Source organism: Leptonotus elevatus, chromosome 1, assembly GCF_054856555.1.
Source record: "Leptonotus elevatus isolate MCC_2025b chromosome 1, RoL_Lele_1.0, whole genome shotgun sequence".
In the NCBI taxonomy this organism is placed as follows: Eukaryota; Metazoa; Chordata; class Actinopteri; order Syngnathiformes; family Syngnathidae; genus Leptonotus; species Leptonotus elevatus.
Window position 1 is genome coordinate 51,476,848 of NC_141239.1, and position 15,818 is coordinate 51,492,665.

The 15,818-nt window shown below is 43.0% G+C and overlaps 31 non-coding genes across 31 annotated transcripts; all 31 read left to right on the forward strand.

Moving 5' to 3' along the window:
- The first annotated feature begins 9 nt into the window (after positions 1-9).
- trnas-uga (transfer RNA serine (anticodon UGA)) lies at positions 10-91 on the forward strand. The gene has a single exon. It is a non-coding gene; the product is annotated as a tRNA-Ser (tRNA).
- A 369-nt stretch (positions 92-460) lies between these two features.
- On the forward strand, positions 461-573 carry trnal-caa (transfer RNA leucine (anticodon CAA)). Its single transcript has 2 exons — positions 461-498; positions 528-573. It is a non-coding gene; the product is annotated as a tRNA-Leu (tRNA).
- Positions 574-977: 404 nt separating this feature from the next.
- On the forward strand, positions 978-1,059 carry trnas-aga (transfer RNA serine (anticodon AGA)). Its single transcript has one exon. It is a non-coding gene; the product is annotated as a tRNA-Ser (tRNA).
- A 559-nt stretch (positions 1,060-1,618) lies between these two features.
- trnal-caa (transfer RNA leucine (anticodon CAA)) lies at positions 1,619-1,731 on the forward strand. The gene is made up of 2 exons: positions 1,619-1,656; positions 1,686-1,731. It is a non-coding gene; the product is annotated as a tRNA-Leu (tRNA).
- Positions 1,732-2,112: 381 nt separating this feature from the next.
- trnas-uga (transfer RNA serine (anticodon UGA)) lies at positions 2,113-2,194 on the forward strand. The gene has a single exon. It is a non-coding gene; the product is annotated as a tRNA-Ser (tRNA).
- A 320-nt stretch (positions 2,195-2,514) lies between these two features.
- trnas-aga (transfer RNA serine (anticodon AGA)) lies at positions 2,515-2,596 on the forward strand. Its single transcript has one exon. It is a non-coding gene; the product is annotated as a tRNA-Ser (tRNA).
- Positions 2,597-3,155: 559 nt separating this feature from the next.
- On the forward strand, positions 3,156-3,268 carry trnal-caa (transfer RNA leucine (anticodon CAA)). Its single transcript has 2 exons — positions 3,156-3,193; positions 3,223-3,268. It is a non-coding gene; the product is annotated as a tRNA-Leu (tRNA).
- Positions 3,269-3,649: 381 nt separating this feature from the next.
- Positions 3,650-3,731, forward strand: trnas-uga (transfer RNA serine (anticodon UGA)). The gene has a single exon. It is a non-coding gene; the product is annotated as a tRNA-Ser (tRNA).
- A 320-nt stretch (positions 3,732-4,051) lies between these two features.
- Positions 4,052-4,133, forward strand: trnas-aga (transfer RNA serine (anticodon AGA)). The gene has a single exon. It is a non-coding gene; the product is annotated as a tRNA-Ser (tRNA).
- Positions 4,134-4,692: 559 nt separating this feature from the next.
- On the forward strand, positions 4,693-4,805 carry trnal-caa (transfer RNA leucine (anticodon CAA)). The gene is made up of 2 exons: positions 4,693-4,730; positions 4,760-4,805. It is a non-coding gene; the product is annotated as a tRNA-Leu (tRNA).
- Positions 4,806-5,185: 380 nt separating this feature from the next.
- Positions 5,186-5,267, forward strand: trnas-uga (transfer RNA serine (anticodon UGA)). Its single transcript has one exon. It is a non-coding gene; the product is annotated as a tRNA-Ser (tRNA).
- Positions 5,268-5,587: 320 nt separating this feature from the next.
- Positions 5,588-5,669, forward strand: trnas-aga (transfer RNA serine (anticodon AGA)). The gene has a single exon. It is a non-coding gene; the product is annotated as a tRNA-Ser (tRNA).
- Positions 5,670-6,228: 559 nt separating this feature from the next.
- Positions 6,229-6,341, forward strand: trnal-caa (transfer RNA leucine (anticodon CAA)). The gene is made up of 2 exons: positions 6,229-6,266; positions 6,296-6,341. It is a non-coding gene; the product is annotated as a tRNA-Leu (tRNA).
- A 381-nt stretch (positions 6,342-6,722) lies between these two features.
- On the forward strand, positions 6,723-6,804 carry trnas-uga (transfer RNA serine (anticodon UGA)). Its single transcript has one exon. It is a non-coding gene; the product is annotated as a tRNA-Ser (tRNA).
- Positions 6,805-7,124: 320 nt separating this feature from the next.
- Positions 7,125-7,206, forward strand: trnas-aga (transfer RNA serine (anticodon AGA)). Its single transcript has one exon. It is a non-coding gene; the product is annotated as a tRNA-Ser (tRNA).
- Positions 7,207-7,765: 559 nt separating this feature from the next.
- trnal-caa (transfer RNA leucine (anticodon CAA)) lies at positions 7,766-7,878 on the forward strand. The gene is made up of 2 exons: positions 7,766-7,803; positions 7,833-7,878. It is a non-coding gene; the product is annotated as a tRNA-Leu (tRNA).
- Positions 7,879-8,259: 381 nt separating this feature from the next.
- Positions 8,260-8,341, forward strand: trnas-uga (transfer RNA serine (anticodon UGA)). Its single transcript has one exon. It is a non-coding gene; the product is annotated as a tRNA-Ser (tRNA).
- A 321-nt stretch (positions 8,342-8,662) lies between these two features.
- Positions 8,663-8,744, forward strand: trnas-aga (transfer RNA serine (anticodon AGA)). Its single transcript has one exon. It is a non-coding gene; the product is annotated as a tRNA-Ser (tRNA).
- Positions 8,745-9,303: 559 nt separating this feature from the next.
- On the forward strand, positions 9,304-9,416 carry trnal-caa (transfer RNA leucine (anticodon CAA)). The gene is made up of 2 exons: positions 9,304-9,341; positions 9,371-9,416. It is a non-coding gene; the product is annotated as a tRNA-Leu (tRNA).
- Positions 9,417-9,797: 381 nt separating this feature from the next.
- On the forward strand, positions 9,798-9,879 carry trnas-uga (transfer RNA serine (anticodon UGA)). The gene has a single exon. It is a non-coding gene; the product is annotated as a tRNA-Ser (tRNA).
- A 320-nt stretch (positions 9,880-10,199) lies between these two features.
- Positions 10,200-10,281, forward strand: trnas-aga (transfer RNA serine (anticodon AGA)). The gene has a single exon. It is a non-coding gene; the product is annotated as a tRNA-Ser (tRNA).
- Positions 10,282-10,840: 559 nt separating this feature from the next.
- Positions 10,841-10,953, forward strand: trnal-caa (transfer RNA leucine (anticodon CAA)). The gene is made up of 2 exons: positions 10,841-10,878; positions 10,908-10,953. It is a non-coding gene; the product is annotated as a tRNA-Leu (tRNA).
- A 381-nt stretch (positions 10,954-11,334) lies between these two features.
- On the forward strand, positions 11,335-11,416 carry trnas-uga (transfer RNA serine (anticodon UGA)). Its single transcript has one exon. It is a non-coding gene; the product is annotated as a tRNA-Ser (tRNA).
- Positions 11,417-11,785: 369 nt separating this feature from the next.
- On the forward strand, positions 11,786-11,898 carry trnal-caa (transfer RNA leucine (anticodon CAA)). Its single transcript has 2 exons — positions 11,786-11,823; positions 11,853-11,898. It is a non-coding gene; the product is annotated as a tRNA-Leu (tRNA).
- A 404-nt stretch (positions 11,899-12,302) lies between these two features.
- trnas-aga (transfer RNA serine (anticodon AGA)) lies at positions 12,303-12,384 on the forward strand. The gene has a single exon. It is a non-coding gene; the product is annotated as a tRNA-Ser (tRNA).
- A 563-nt stretch (positions 12,385-12,947) lies between these two features.
- trnal-caa (transfer RNA leucine (anticodon CAA)) lies at positions 12,948-13,060 on the forward strand. Its single transcript has 2 exons — positions 12,948-12,985; positions 13,015-13,060. It is a non-coding gene; the product is annotated as a tRNA-Leu (tRNA).
- Positions 13,061-13,441: 381 nt separating this feature from the next.
- On the forward strand, positions 13,442-13,523 carry trnas-uga (transfer RNA serine (anticodon UGA)). Its single transcript has one exon. It is a non-coding gene; the product is annotated as a tRNA-Ser (tRNA).
- Positions 13,524-13,843: 320 nt separating this feature from the next.
- On the forward strand, positions 13,844-13,925 carry trnas-aga (transfer RNA serine (anticodon AGA)). The gene has a single exon. It is a non-coding gene; the product is annotated as a tRNA-Ser (tRNA).
- Positions 13,926-14,484: 559 nt separating this feature from the next.
- trnal-caa (transfer RNA leucine (anticodon CAA)) lies at positions 14,485-14,597 on the forward strand. Its single transcript has 2 exons — positions 14,485-14,522; positions 14,552-14,597. It is a non-coding gene; the product is annotated as a tRNA-Leu (tRNA).
- A 380-nt stretch (positions 14,598-14,977) lies between these two features.
- On the forward strand, positions 14,978-15,059 carry trnas-uga (transfer RNA serine (anticodon UGA)). Its single transcript has one exon. It is a non-coding gene; the product is annotated as a tRNA-Ser (tRNA).
- Positions 15,060-15,379: 320 nt separating this feature from the next.
- On the forward strand, positions 15,380-15,461 carry trnas-aga (transfer RNA serine (anticodon AGA)). The gene has a single exon. It is a non-coding gene; the product is annotated as a tRNA-Ser (tRNA).
- Positions 15,462-15,818: the final 357 nt, after the last annotated feature.

The window sequence follows — 15,818 nt, forward strand, 5'->3', positions numbered from 1 at the left end:
AAGCTATATGTTGTCGTGGCCGAGTGGTTAAGGCGATGGACTTGAAATCCATTGGGGTCTCCCTGCGTAGGTTCAAATCCTGCCGACAACGCAATTACTTTCTGGAATTTTGCTCTCTATATTCTCTTGGCTTTACTTGCGTCAAAATGAATAGTGATGTCAAGGTGTGACTGGGTCCTTAGCAATTTGGCACTTCTGATCAAATTGTATTCTGTGTTCAAACCCCACTCTTAACCAAGTACTGTTAAAAGTGTGTCTGTTGGGATTGTTACAATTCAGCATAGACTAGTACTCTTGGGCACCTGACAAAAGATGACTCCTTCCACAGCAAATTGGGATTTCTGCCTCCAAATGAAGGCATTGGGTTCAAAAAGCATAGCTGAAAAATATTTTAGGATGCATTTTGGCTAAGACCAGACTATTGTAGGTTTGGTTTCCCATGACTTTTTTGTTCTTGCAGGTCAGGATGGCCGAGTGGTCTAAGGCGCCAGACTCAAGATATGCGTCTTTCTTCAGTGGTTTGGGCTTTCTGGTCTCTAAATAGAGGCGTGGGTTCAAATCCCACTCCTGACAAGGTATTTTCAACATGTCATTTTTTTTATTCTGCTCTGGACACTTGTCCTACAGACGAGAATGCAGGTTTTACAGTAATCATTGGATTGTATGGTCATCATGTTGTAAGCATTGAAATTAGCTGCTTGTTCCGAAAACCTGATTCTGTAAAGACTAGGTGTGACTGGGTCCTTAGCAATTTGGCACTTCTGATCAAATTGTGTTCTGTGTTCAAACCCCACTCTTAACCAAGTACTGTTAAAAGTGTGTCTGTTGACTTGATTTCTCAGAATTTACTAAGAGACTAGACTTAAAGATCTGAGACCATCTGTACGCTGCAAGAGGTGCTGTTTCCTTTGGAACTCTTCCCTATAACGGATCTATTCAGCAAGCACTAGTCTTAATATTAAAGCTACATGGGCAAGGTTGTCGTGGCCGAGTGGTTAAGGCGATGGACTAGAAATCCATTGGGGTCTCCCCTCGTAGGTTCGAATCCTGCCGACAACGAGTGTGTCTTCTGTTATTTAGCTCTCTGTCTAGTCTATTTTGTTGAAGTATGCGAGCATTGCTATGGGGTATATGCCACGGAGGAGACGGGACTTCCGACTTCTGTGTGTCTCAGAGGTGCTGTTTCCGGTTGCTGTTTGCGACGTGTGGCCTGGCATTGGTGTTAACGCTAAGTTCTTAAGTGCCAAGTGTTCTCAGGTGCTCGACAAGGTCTACTTCCTTCCACTGTGTATTGGGAATTTTGGTCTCCCAAGAAAGGTATAGGTTCGAGTTAAAGTCTTGTCAATTCATTTGAACATGAGTATGGGCTCAGCAGTACTTAACTGACCAGATTATTGCATTTTAGCTTCCCAAGAAATACAGATTGTTACAATTCAGCATAGACTAGTACTCTTGGGCACCTGACAAAAGATGACTCCTTCCACAGCAAATTGGGATTTCTGCCTCCAAATGAAGGCATTGGGTTCAAAAAGCATAGCTGAAAAGTATTTTAGGATGCATTTTGGCTAAGACCAGACTGTTGTAGGTTTTGTTTCCCATGACTTTCATGTTCTTGAAGGTCAGGATGGCCGAGTGGTCTAAGGCGCCAGACTCAAGATATGCGTCTTTCCTCAGTGGTTTGGGCTTTCTGGTCTCTAAATAGAGGCTTGGGTTCAAATCCCACTCCTGACCAGGTATTTTCAACATGTCATTTTTTTTATTCGGCTCTGGACACTTGTCCTACAGACGAGAATGCAGGTTTTATAGTAATCATTGGATTGTATGGTCATCATGTTGTAAGCATTGAAATTAGCTGCTTGTTCCGAAAACCTGATTCTGTAAAGACTAGTAGACGCAATAAGTGGATTTATAATGACCCCAACAAGCCCCTTCTCACCAAAGTCAGCGCGAGCCCTACCATCGAATTACTTTTTAAGTAGATGGTGATTGTGACATGCATGGAACAGAATGACAGCCAATCAAGAAGCCAACTGAAGCTCATACTATTCACGAAATTTAGAGGGACAAACACTGGTGTTAACCCTAATGTTAGCATTAAATGCTAAGCTATATGTTGTCGTGGCCGAGTGGTTAAGGCGATGGACTTGAAATCCATTGGGGTCTCCCTGCGTAGGTTCAAATCCTGCCGACAACGCAATTACTTTCTGGAATTTTGCTCTCTATATTCTCTTGGCTTCACTTGCGTCAAAATGAATAGTGATGTCAAGGTGTGACTGGGTCCTTAGCAATTTGGCACTTCTGATCAAATTGTGTTCTGTGTTCAAACCCCACTCTTAACCAAGTACTGTTAAAAGTGTGTCTGTTGACTTGATTTCTCAGAATTTACTAAGAGACTAGACTTAAAGATCTGAGACCATCTGTACGCTGCAAGAGGTGCTGTTTCCTTTGGAACTCTTCCCTATAACGGATCTATTCAGCAAGCACTAGTCTTAATATTAAAGCTACATGGGCAAGGTTGTCGTGGCCGAGTGGTTAAGGCGATGGACTAGAAATCCATTGGGGTCTCCCCTCGTAGGTTCGAATCCTGCCGACAACGAGTGTGTCTTCTGTTATTTAGCTCTCTGTCTAGTCTATTTTGTTGAAGTATGCGAGCATTGCTATGGGGTATATGCCACGGAGGAGACGGGACTTCCGACTTCTGTGTGTCTCAGAGGTGCTGTTTCCGGTTGCTGTTTGCGACGTGTGGCCTGGCATTGGTGTTAACGCTAAGTTCTTAAGTGCCAAGTGTTCTCAGGTGCTCGACAAGGTCTACTTCCTTCCACTGTGTATTGGGAATTTTGGTCTCCCAAGAAAGGTATAGGTTCGAGTTAAAGTCTTGTCAATTCATTTGAACATGAGTATGGGCTCAGCAGTACTTAACTGACCAGATTATTGCATTTTAGCTTCCCAAGAAATACAGATTGTTACAATTCAGCATAGACTAGTACTCTTGGGCACCTGACAAAAGATGACTCCTTCCACAGCAAATTGGGATTTCTGCCTCCAAATGAAGGCATTGGGTTCAAAAAGCATAGCTGAAAAGTATTTTAGGATGCATTTTGGCTAAGACCAGACTGTTGTAGGTTTTGTTTCCCATGACTTTCATGTTCTTGAAGGTCAGGATGGCCGAGTGGTCTAAGGCGCCAGACTCAAGATATGCGTCTTTCCTCAGTGGTTTGGGCTTTCTGGTCTCTAAATAGAGGCTTGGGTTCAAATCCCACTCCTGACCAGGTATTTTCAACATGTCATTTTTTTTATTCGGCTCTGGACACTTGTCCTACAGACGAGAATGCAGGTTTTACAGTAATCATTGGATTGTATGGTCATCATGTTGTAAGCATTGAAATTAGCTGCTTGTTCCGAAAACCTGATTCTGTAAAGACTAGTAGACGCAATAAGTGGATTTATAATGACCCCAACAAGCCCCTTCTCACCAAAGTCAGCGCGAGCCCTACCATCGAATTACTTTTTAAGTAGATGGTGATTGTGACATGCATGGAACAGAATGACAGCCAATCAAGAAGCCAACTGAAGCTCATACTATTCACGAAATTTAGAGGGACAAACACTGGTGTTAACCCTAATGTTAGCATTAAATGCTAAGCTATATGTTGTCGTGGCCGAGTGGTTAAGGCGATGGACTTGAAATCCATTGGGGTTTCCCTGCGTAGGTTCAAATCCTGCCGACAACGCAATTACTTTCTGGAATTTTGCTCTCTATATTCTCTTGGCTTCACTTGCGTCAAAATGAATAGTGATGTCAAGGTGTGACTGGGTCCTTAGCAATTTGGCACTTCTGATCAAATTGTGTTCTGTGTTCAAACCCCACTCTTAACCAAGTACTGTTAAAAGTGTGTCTGTTGACTTGATTTCTCAGAATTTACTAAGAGACTAGACTTAAAGATCTGAGACCATCTGTACGCTGCAAGAGGTGCTGTTTCCTTTGGAACTCTTCCCTATAACGGATCTATTCAGCAAGCACTAGTCTTAATATTAAAGCTACATGGGCAAGGTTGTCGTGGCCGAGTGGTTAAGGCGATGGACTAGAAATCCATTGGGGTCTCCCCTCGTAGGTTCGAATCCTGCCGACAACGAGTGTGTCTTCTGTTATTTAGCTCTCTGTCTAGTCTATTTTGTTGAAGTATGCGAGCATTGCTATGGGGTATATGCCACGGAGGAGACGGGACTTCCGACTTCTGTGTGTCTCAGAGGTGCTGTTTCCGGTTGCTGTTTGCGACGTGTGGCCTGGCATTGGTGTTAACGCTAAGTTCTTAAGTGCCAAGTGTTCTCAGGTGCTCGACAAGGTCTACTTCCTTCCACTGTGTATTGGGAATTTTGGTCTCCCAAGAAAGGTATAGGTTCGAGTTAAAGTCTTGTCAATTCATTTTAACATGAGTATGGGCTCAGCAGTACTTAACTGACCAGATTATTGCATTTTAGCTTCCCAAGAAATACAGATTGTTACAATTCAGCATAGACTAGTACTCTTGGGCACCTGACAAAAGATGACTCCTTCCACAGCAAATTGGGATTTCTGCCTCCAAATGAAGGCATTGGGTTCAAAAAGCATAGCTGAAAAGTATTTTAGGATGCATTTTGGCTATGACCAGACTGTTGTAGGTTTGGTTTCCCATGACTTTTATGTTCTTGCAGGTCAGGATGGCCGAGTGGTCTAAGGCGCCAGACTCAAGATATGCGTCTTTCCTCAGTGGTTTGGGCTTTCTGGTCTCTAAATAGAGGCGTGGGTTCAAATCCCACTCCTGACAAGGTATTTTCAACATGTCATTTTTTTATTCGGCTCTGGACACTTGTCCTACAGACGAGAATGCAGGTTTTACAGTAATCATTGGATTGTATGGTCATCATGTTGTAAGCATTGAAATTAGCTGCTTGTTCCGAAAACCTGATTCTGTAAAGACTAGTAGACGCAATAAGTGGATTTATAATGACCCCAACAAGCCCCTTCTGACCAAAGTCAGCGCGAGCCCTACCATCGAATTATTTTTTAAGTAGATGGTGATTGTGACATGCATGGAACAGAATGACAGCCAATCAAGAAGCCAACTGAAGCTCATACTATTCACGAAATTTAGAGGGACAAACACTGGTGTTAACCCTAATGTTAGCATTAAATGCTAAGCTATATGTTGTCGTGGCCGAGTGGTTAAGGCGATGGACTTGAAATCCATTGGGGTCTCCCTGCGTAGGTTCAAATCCTGCCGACAACGCAATTACTTTCTGGAATTTTGCTCTCTATATTCTCTTGGCTTTACTTGCGTCAAAATGAATAGTGATGTCAAGGTGTGACTGGGTCCTTAGCAATTTGGCACTTCTGATCAAATTGTATTCTGTGTTCAAACCCCACTCTTAACCAAGTACTGTTAAAAGTGTGTCTGTTGACTTGATTTCTCAGAATTTACTAAGAGACTAGACTTAAAGATCTGAGACCATCTGTACGCTGCAAGAGGTGCTATTTCCTTTGGAACTCTTCCCTATAACGGATCTATTCAGCAAGCACTAGTCTTAATATTAAAGCTACATGGGCAAGGTTGTCGTGGCCGAGTGGTTAAGGCGATGGACTAGAAATCCATTGGGGTCTCCCCTCGTAGGTTCGAATCCTGCTGACAACGAGTGTGTCTTCTGTTATTTAGCTCTCTGTCTAGTCTATTTTGTTAAAGTATGCGAGCATTGCTATGGGGTATATGCCACGGAGGAGACGGGACTTCCGACTTCTGTGTGTCTCAGAGGTGCTGTTTCCGGTTGCTGTTTGCGACGTGTGGCCTGGCATTGGTGTTAACGCTAAGTTCTTAAGTGCCAAGTGTTCTCAGGTGCTCGACAAGGTCTACTTCCTTCCACTGTGTATTGGGAATTTTGGTCTCCCAAGAAAGGTATAGGTTCGAGTTAAAGTCTTGTCAATTCATTTTAACATGAGTATGGGCTCAGCAGTACTTAACTGACCAGATTATTGCATTTTAGCTTCCCAAGAAATACAGATTGTTACAATTCAGCATAGACTAGTACTCTTGGGCTCCTGACAAAAGATGACTCCTTCCACAGCAAATTGGGATTTCTGCCTCCAAATGAAGGCATTGGGTTCAAAAAGCATAGCTGAAAAATATTTTAGGATGCATTTTGGCTAAGACCAGACTGTTGTAGGTTTGGTTTCCCATGACTTTTATGTTCTTGCAGGTCAGGATGGCCGAGTGGTCTAAGGCGCCAGACTCAAGATATGCGTCTTTCCTCAGTGGTTTGGGCTTTCTGGTCTCTAAATAGAGGCGTGGGTTCAAATCCCACTCCTGGCAAGGTATTTTCAACATGTCATTTTTTTTATTCGGCTCTGGACACTTGTCCTACAGACGAGAATGCAGGTTTTACAGTAATCATTGGATTGTATGGTCATCATGTTGTAAGCATTGAAATTAGCTGCTTGTTCCGAAAACCTGATTCTGTAAAGACTAGTAGACGCAATAAGTGGATTTATAATGACCCCAACAAGCCCCTTCTCACCAAAGTCAGCGCGAGCCCTACCATCGAATTACTTTTTAAGTAGATGGTGATTGTGACATGCATGGAACAGAATGACAGCCAATCAAGAAGCCAACTGAAGCTCATACTATTTACGAAATTTAGAGGGACAAACACTGGTGTTAACCCTAATATTAGCATTAAATGCTAAGCTATATGTTGTCGTGGCCGAGTGGTTAAGGTGATGGACTTGAAATCCATTGGGGTCTCCCTGCGTAGGTTCAAATCCTGCCGACAACGCAATTACTTTCTGGAATTTTGCTCTCTATATTCTCTTGGCTTCACTTGCGTCAAAATGAATAGTGATGTCAAGGTGTGACTGAGTCCTTAGCAATTTGGCACTTCTGATCAAATTGTGTTCTGTGTTCAAACCCCACTCTTAACCAAGTACTGTTAAAAGTGTGTCTGTTGACTTGATTTCTCAGAATTTACTAAGAGACTAGACTTAAAGATCTGAGACCATCTGTACGCTGCAAGAGGTGCTATTTCCTTTGGAACTCTTCCCTATAACGGATCTATTCAGCAAGCACTAGTCTTAATATTAAAGCTACATGGGCAAGGTTGTCGTGGCCGAGTGGTTAAGGCGATGGACTAGAAATCCATTGGGGTCTCCCCTCGTAGGTTCGAATCCTGCCGACAACGAGTGTGTCTTCTGTTATTTAACTCTCTGTCTAGTCTATTTTGTTAAAGTATGCGAGCATTGCTATGGGGTATATGCCACGGAGGAGACGGGACTTCCGACTTCTGTGTGTCTCAGAGGTGCTGTTTCCGGTTGCTGTTTGCGACGTGTGGCCTGGCATTGGTGTTAACGCTAAGTTCTTAAGTGCCAAGTGTTCTCAGGTGCTCGACAAGGTCTACTTCCTTCCACTGTGTATTGGGAATTTTGGTCTCCCAAGAAAGGTATAGGTTCGAGTTAAAGTCTTGTCAATTCATTTTAACATGAGTATGGGCTCAGCAGTACTTAACTGACCAGATTATTGCATTTTAGCTTCCCAAGAAATACAGATTGTTACAATTCAGCATAGACTAGTACTCTTGGGCACCTGACAAAAGATGACTCCTTCCACAGCAAATTGGGATTTCTGCCTCCAAATGAAGGCATTGGGTTCAAAAAGCATAGCTGAAAAATATTTTAGGATGCATTTTGGCTAAGACCAGACTGTTGTAGGTTTGGTTTCCCATGACTTTTTTGTTCTTGCAGGTCAGGATGGCCGAGTGGTCTAAGGCGCCAGACTCAAGATATGCGTCTTTCCTCAGTGGTTTGGGCTTTCTGGTCTCTAAATAGAGGCGTGGGTTCAAATCCCACTCCTGACAAGGTATTTTCAACATGTCATTTTTTTTATTCGGCTCTGGACACTTGTCCTACAGACGAGAATGCAGGTTTTACAGTAATCATTGGATTGTATGGTCATCATGTTGTAAGCATTGAAATTAGCTGCTTGTTCCGAAAACCTGATTCTGTAAAGACTAGTAGACGCAATAAGTGGATTTATAATGACCCCAACAAGCCCCTTCTCACCAAAGTCAGCGCGAGCCCTACCATCGAATTACTTTTTAAGTAGATGGTGATTGTGACATGCATGGAACAGAATGACAGCCAATCAAGAAGCCAACTGAAGCTCATACTATTCACGAAATTTAGAGGGACAAACACTGGTGTTAACCCTAATGTTAGCATTAAATGCTAAGCTATATGTTGTCGTGGCCGAGTGGTTAAGGCGATGGACTTGAAATCCATTAGTGTCTCCCTGCGTAGGTTCAAATCCTGCCGACAACGCAATTACTTTCTGGAATTTTGCTCTCTATATTCTCTTGGCTTCACTTGCGTCAAAATGAATAGTGATGTCAAGGTGTGACTGGGTCCTTAGCAATTTTGGCACTTCTGATCAAATTGTGTTCTGTGTTCAAACCCCACTCTTAACCAAGTACTGTTAAAAGTGTGTCTGTTGACTTGATTTCTCAGAATTTACTAAGAGACTAGACTTAAAGATCTGAGACCATCTGTACGCTGCAAGAGGTGCTGTTTCCTTTGGAACTCTTCCCTATAACGGATCTATTCAGCAAGCACTAGTCTTAATATTAAAGCTACATGGGCAAGGTTGTCGTGGCCGAGTGGTTAAGGCGATGGACTAGAAATCCATTGGGGTCTCCCCTCATTGGTTCGAATCCTGCCGACAACGAGTGTGTCTTCTGTTATTTAGCTCTCTGTCTTGTCTATTGTGTTAAAGTATGCGAGCATTGCTATGGGGTATATGCCACGGAGGAGAAGGGACTTCCAACTTCTGTGTGTCTCAGAGGTGCTGTTTCCGGTTGCTGTTTGCGACGTGTGGCCTGGCATTGGTGTTAACGCTAAGTTCTTAAGTGCCAAGTGTTCTCAGGTGCTCGACAAGGTGTACTTCCTTCCACTGTGTATTGGGAATTTTGGTCTCCCAAGAAAGGTATAGGTTCGAGTTAAAGTCTTGTCAATTCATTTTAACATGAGTATGGGCTCAGCAGTACTTAACTGACCAGATTATTGCATTTTAGCTTCCCAAGAAATACAGATTGTTACAATTCAGCATAGACTAGTACTCTTGGGCACCTGACAAAAGATGACTCCTTCCACAGCAAATTGGGATTTCTGCCTCCAAATGAAGGCATTGGGTTCAAAAAGCATAGCTGAAAAGTATTTTAGGATGCATTTTGGCTAAGACCAGACTGTTGTAGGTTTGGTTTCCCATGACTTTCATGTTCTTGAAGGTCAGGATGGCCGAGTGGTCTAAGGCGCCAGACTCAAGATATGCGTCTTTCCTCAGTGGTTTGGGCTTTCTGGTCTCTAAATAGAGGCGTGGGTTCAAATCCCACTCCTGACAAGGTATTTTCAACATGTCATTTTTTTTATTCGGCTCTGGACACTTGTCCTACAGACGAGAATGCAGGTTTTACAGTAATCATTGGATTGTATGGTCATCATGTTGTAAGCATTGAAATTAGCTGCTTGTTCCGAAAACCTGATTCTGTAAAGACTAGTAGACGCAATAAGTGGATTTATAATGACCCCAACAAGCCCCTTCTCACCAAAGTCAGCGCGAGCCCTACCATCGAATTACTTTTTAAGTAGATGGTGATTGTGACATGCATGGAACAGAATGACAGCCAATCAAGAAGCCAACTGAAGCTCATACTATTCACGAAATTTAGAGGGACAAACACTGGTGTTAACCCTAATGTTAGCATTAAATGCTAAGCTATATGTTGTTGTGGCCTAGTGGTTAAGGCGATGGACTTGAAATCCATTGGGGTCTCCCTGCGTAGGTTCAAATCCTGCCGACAACGCAATTACTTTCTGGAATTTTGCTCTCTATATTCTCTTGGCTTCACTTGCGTCAAAATGAATAGTGATGTCAAGGTGTGACTGAGTCCTTAGCAATTTGGCACTTCTGATCAAATTGTGTTCTGTGTTCAAACCCCACTCTTAACCAAGTACTGTTAAAAGTGTGTCTGTTGACTTGATTTCTCAGAATTTACTAAGAGACTAGACTTAAAGATCTGAGACCATCTGTACGCTGCAAGAGGTGCTATTTCCTTTGGAACTCTTCCCTATAACGGATCTATTCAGCAAGCACTAGTCTTAATATTAAAGCTACATGGGCAAGGTTGTCGTGGCCGAGTGGTTAAGGCGATGGACTAGAAATCCATTGGGGTCTACCCTCGTAGGTTCGAATCCTGCCGACAACGAGTGTGTCTTCTGTTATTTAGCTCTCTGTCTAGTCTATTTTGTTAAAGTATGCGAGCATTGCTATGGGGTATATGCCACGGAGGAGACGGGACTTCCGACTTCTGTGTGTCTCAGAGGTGCTGTTTCCGGTTGCTGTTTGCGACGTGTGGCCTGGCATTGGTGTTAACGCTAAGTTCTTAAGTGCCAAGTGTTCTCAGGTGCTCGACAAGGTCTACTTCCTTCCACTGTGTATTGGGAATTTTGGTCTCCCAAGAAAGGTATAGGTTCGAGTTAAAGTCTTGTCAATTCATTTGAACATGAGTATGGGCTCAGCAGTACTTAACTGACCAGATTATTGCATTTTAGCTTCCCAAGAAATACAGATTGTTACAATTCAGCATAGACTAGTACTCTTGGGCACCTGACAAAAGATGACTCCTTCCACAGCAAATTGGGATTTCTGCCTCCAAATGAAGGCATTGGGTTCAAAAAGCATAGCTGAAAAGTATTTTAGGATGAATTTTGGCTAAGACCAGACTGTTGTAGGTTTTGTTTCCCATGACTTTCATGTTCTTGAAGGTCAGGATGGCCGAGTGGTCTAAGGCGCCAGACTCAAGATATGCGTCTTTCCTCAGTGGTTTGGGCTTTCTGGTCTCTAAATAGAGGCGTGGGTTCAAATCCCACTCCTGACAAGGTATTTTCAACAAGTCATTTTTTTTATTCGGCTCTGGACACTTGTCCTACAGATGAGAATGCAGGTTTTACAGTAATCATTGGATTGTATGGTCATCATGTTGTAAGCATTGAAATTAGCTGCTTGTTCCGAAAACCTGATTCTGTAAAGACTAGTAGACGCAATAAGTGGATTTATAATGACCCCAACAAGCCCCTTCTGACCAAAGTCAGCGCGAGCCCTACCATCGAATTACTTTTTAAGTAGATGGTGATTGTGACATGCATGGAACAGAATGACAGCCAATCAAGAAGCCAACTGAAGCTCATACTATTCACGAAATTTAGAGGGACAAACACTGGTGTTAACCCTAATGTTAGCATTAAATGCTAAGCTATATGTTGTCGTGGCCGAGTGGTTAAGGCGATGGACTTGAAATCCATTGGAGTCTCCCTGCGTAGGTTCAAATCCTGCCGACAACGCAATTACTTTCTGGAATTTTGCTCTCTATATTCTCTTGGCTTTACTTGCGTCAAAATGAATAGTGATGTCAAGGTGTGACTGGGTCCTTAGCAATTTGGCACTTCTGATCAAATTGTATTCTGTGTTCAAACCCCACTCTTAACCAAGTACTGTTAAAAGTGTGTCTGTTGGGATTGTTACAATTCAGCATAGACTAGTACTCTTGGGCACCTGACAAAAGATGACTCCTTCCACAGCAAATTGGGATTTCTGCCTCCAAATGAAGGCATTGGGTTCAAAAAGCATAGCTGAAAAATATTTTAGGATGCATTTTGGCTAAGACCAGACTGTTGTAGGTTTGGTTTCCCATGACTTTTTTGTTCTTGCAGGTCAGGATGGCCGAGTGGTCTAAGGCGCCAGACTCAAGATATGCGTCTTTCCTCAGTGGTTTGGGCTTTCTGGTCTCTAAATAGAGGCGTGGGTTCAAATCCCACTCCTGACAAGGTATTTTCAACATGTCATTTTTTTTATTCTGCTCTGGACACTTGTCCTACAGACGAGAATGCAGGTTTTACAGTAATCATTGGATTGTATGGTCATCATGTTGTAAGCATTGAAATTAGCTGCTTGTTCCGAAAACCTGATTCTGTAAAGACTAGGTGTGACTGGGTCCTTAGCAATTTGGCACTTCTGATCAAATTGTGTTCTGTGTTCAAACCCCACTCTTAACCAAGTACTGTTAAAAGTGTGTCTGTTGACTTGATTTCTCAGAATTTACTAAGAGACTAGACTTAAAGATCTGAGACCATCTGTACGCTGCAAGAGGTGCTGTTTCCTTTGGAACTCTTCCCTATAACGGATCTATTCAGCAAGCACTAGTCTTAATATTAAAGCTACATGGGCAAGGTTGTCGTGGCCGAGTGGTTAAGGCGATGGACTAGAAATCCATTGGGGTCTCCCCTCGTAGGTTCGAATCCTGCCGACAACGAGTGTGTCTTCTGTTATTTAGCTCTCTGTCTGTTCCCTCTATTTTGTTGAAGTATGCGAGCATTGCTATGGGGTATATGCCACGGAGGAGACGGGACTTCCGACTTCTGTGTGTCTCAGAGGTGCTGTTTCCGGTTGCTGTTTGCGACGTGTGGCCTGGCATTGGTGTTAACGCTAAGTTCTTAAGTGCCAAGTGTTCTCAGGTGCTCGACAAGGTCTACTTCCTTCCACTGTGTATTGGGAATTTTGGTCTCCCAAGAAAGGTATAGGTTCGAGTTAAAGTCTTGTCAATTCATTTGAACATGAGTATGGGCTCAGCAGTACTTAACTGACCAGATTATTGCATTTTAGCTTCCCAAGAAATACAGATTGTTACAATTCAGCATAGACTAGTACTCTTGGGCACCTGACAAAAGATGACTCCTTCCACAGCAAATTGGGATTTCTGCCTCCAAATGAAGGCATTGGGTTCAAAAAGCATAGCTGAAAAGTATTTTAGGATGCATTTTGGCTAAGACCAGACTGTTGTAGGTTTTGTTTCCCATGACTTTCATGTTCTTGAAGGTCAGGATGGCCGAGTGGTCTAAGGCGCCAGACTCAAGATATGCGTCTTTCCTCAGTGGTTTGGGCTTTCTGGTCTCTAAATAGAGGCTTGGGTTCAAATCCCACTCCTGACCAGGTATTTTCAACATGTCATTTTTTTTATTCGGCTCTGGACACTTGTCCTACAGACGAGAATGCAGGTTTTACAGTAATCATTGGATTGTATGGTCATCATGTTGTAAGCATTGAAATTAGCTGCTTGTTCCGAAAACCTGATTCTGTAAAGACTAGTAGACGCAATAAGTGGATTTATAATGACCCCAACAAGCCCCTTCTCACCAAAGTCAGCGCGAGCCCTACCATCGAATTACTTTTTAAGTAGATGGTGATTGTGACATGCATGGAACAGAATGACAGCCAATCAAGAAGCCAACTGAAGCTCATACTATTCACGAAATTTAGAGGGACAAACACTGGTGTTAACCCTAATGTTAGCATTAAATGCTAAGCTATATGTTGTCGTGGCCGAGTGGTTAAGGCGATGGACTTGAAATCCATTGGGGTCTCCCTGCGTAGGTTCAAATCCTGCCGACAACGCAATTACTTTCTGGAATTTTGCTCTCTATATTCTCTTGGCTTCACTTGCGTCAAAATGAATAGTGATGTCAAGGTGTGACTGGGTCCTTAGCAATTTGGCACTTCTGATCAAATTGTGTTCTGTGTTCAAACCCCACTCTTAACCAAGTACTGTTAAAAGTGTGTCTGTTGACTTGATTTCTCAGAATTTACTAAGAGACTAGACTTAAAGATCTGAGACCATCTGTACGCTGCAAGAGGTGCTGTTTCCTTTGGAACTCTTCCCTATAACGGATCTATTCAGCAAGCACTAGTCTTAATATTAAAGCTACATGGGCAAGGTTGTCGTGGCCGAGTGGTTAAGGCGATGGACTAGAAATCCATTGGGGTCTCCCCTCGTAGGTTCGAATCCTGCCGACAACGAGTGTGTCTTCTGTTATTTAGCTCTCTGTCTAGTCTATTTTGTTGAAGTATGCGAGCATTGCTATGGGGTATATGCCACGGAGGAGACGGGACTTCCGACTTCTGTGTGTCTCAGAGGTGCTGTTTCCGGTTGCTGTTTGCGACGTGTGGCCTGGCATTGGTGTTAACGCTAAGTTCTTAAGTGCCAAGTGTTCTCAGGTGCTCGACAAGGTCTACTTCCTTCCACTGTGTATTGGGAATTTTGGTCTCCCAAGAAAGGTATAGGTTCGAGTTAAAGTCTTGTCAATTCATTTTAACATGAGTATGGGCTCAGCAGTACTTAACTGACCAGATTATTGCATTTTAGCTTCCCAAGAAATACAGATTGTTACAATTCAGCATAGACTAGTACTCTTGGGCACCTGACAAAAGATGACTCCTTCCACAGCAAATTGGGATTTCTGCCTCCAAATGAAGGCATTGGGTTCAAAAAGCATAGCTGAAAAGTATTTTAGGATGCATTTTGGCTATGACCAGACTGTTGTAGGTTTGGTTTCCCATGACTTTTATGTTCTTGCAGGTCAGGATGGCCGAGTGGTCTAAGGCGCCAGACTCAAGATATGCGTCTTTCCTCAGTGGTTTGGGCTTTCTGGTCTCTAAATAGAGGCGTGGGTTCAAATCCCACTCCTGACAAGGTATTTTCAACATGTCATTTTTTTATTCGGCTCTGGACACTTGTCCTACAGACGAGAATGCAGGTTTTACAGTAATCATTGGATTGTATGGTCATCATGTTGTAAGCATTGAAATTAGCTGCTTGTTCCGAAAACCTGATTCTGTAAAGACTAGTAGACGCAATAAGTGGATTTATAATGACCCCAACAAGCCCCTTCTGACCAAAGTCAGCGCGAGCCCTACCATCGAATTATTTTTTAAGTAGATGGTGATTGTGACATGCATGGAACAGAATGACAGCCAATCAAGAAGCCAACTGAAGCTCATACTATTCACGAAATTTAGAGGGACAAACACTGGTGTTAACCCTAATGTTAGCATTAAATGCTAAGCTATATGTTGTCGTGGCCGAGTGGTTAAGGCGATGGACTTGAAATCCATTGGGGTCTCCCTGCGTAGGTTCAAATCCTGCCGACAACGCAATTACTTTCTGGAATTTTGCTCTCTATATTCTCTTGGCTTCACTTGCGTCAAAATGAATAGTGATGTCAAGGTGTGACTGGGTCCTTAGCAATTTGGCACTTCTGATCAAATTGTATTCTGTGTTCAAACCCCACTCTTAACCAAGTACTGTTAAAAGTGTGTCTGTTGACTTGATTTCTCAGAATTTACTAAGAGACTAGACTTAAAGATCTGAGACCATCTGTACGCTGCAAGAGGTGCTATTTCCTTTGGAACTCTTCCCTATAACGGATCTATTCAGCAAGCACTAGTCTTAATATTAAAGCTACATGGGCAAGGTTGTCGTGGCCGAGTGGTTAAGGCGATGGACTAGAAATCCATTGGGGTCTCCCCTCGTAGGTTCGAATCCTGCCGACAACGAGTGTGTCTTCTGTTATTTAGCTCTCTGTCTTGTCTATTGTGTTAAAGTATGCGAGCATTGCTATGGGGTATATGCCACGGAGGAGAAGGGACTTCCAACTTCTGTGTGTCTCAGAGGTGCTGTTTCCGGTTGCTGTTTGCGACGTGTGGCCTGGCATTGGTGTTAACGCTAAGTTCTTAAGTGCCAAGTGTTCTCAGGTGCTCGACAAGGTGTACTTCCTTCCACTGTGTATTGGGAATTTTGGTCTCCCAAGAAAGGTATAGGTTCGAGTTAAAGTCTTGTCAATTCATTTTAACATGAGTATGGGCTCAGCAGTACTTAACTGACCAGATTATTGCATTTTAGCTTTCCAAGAA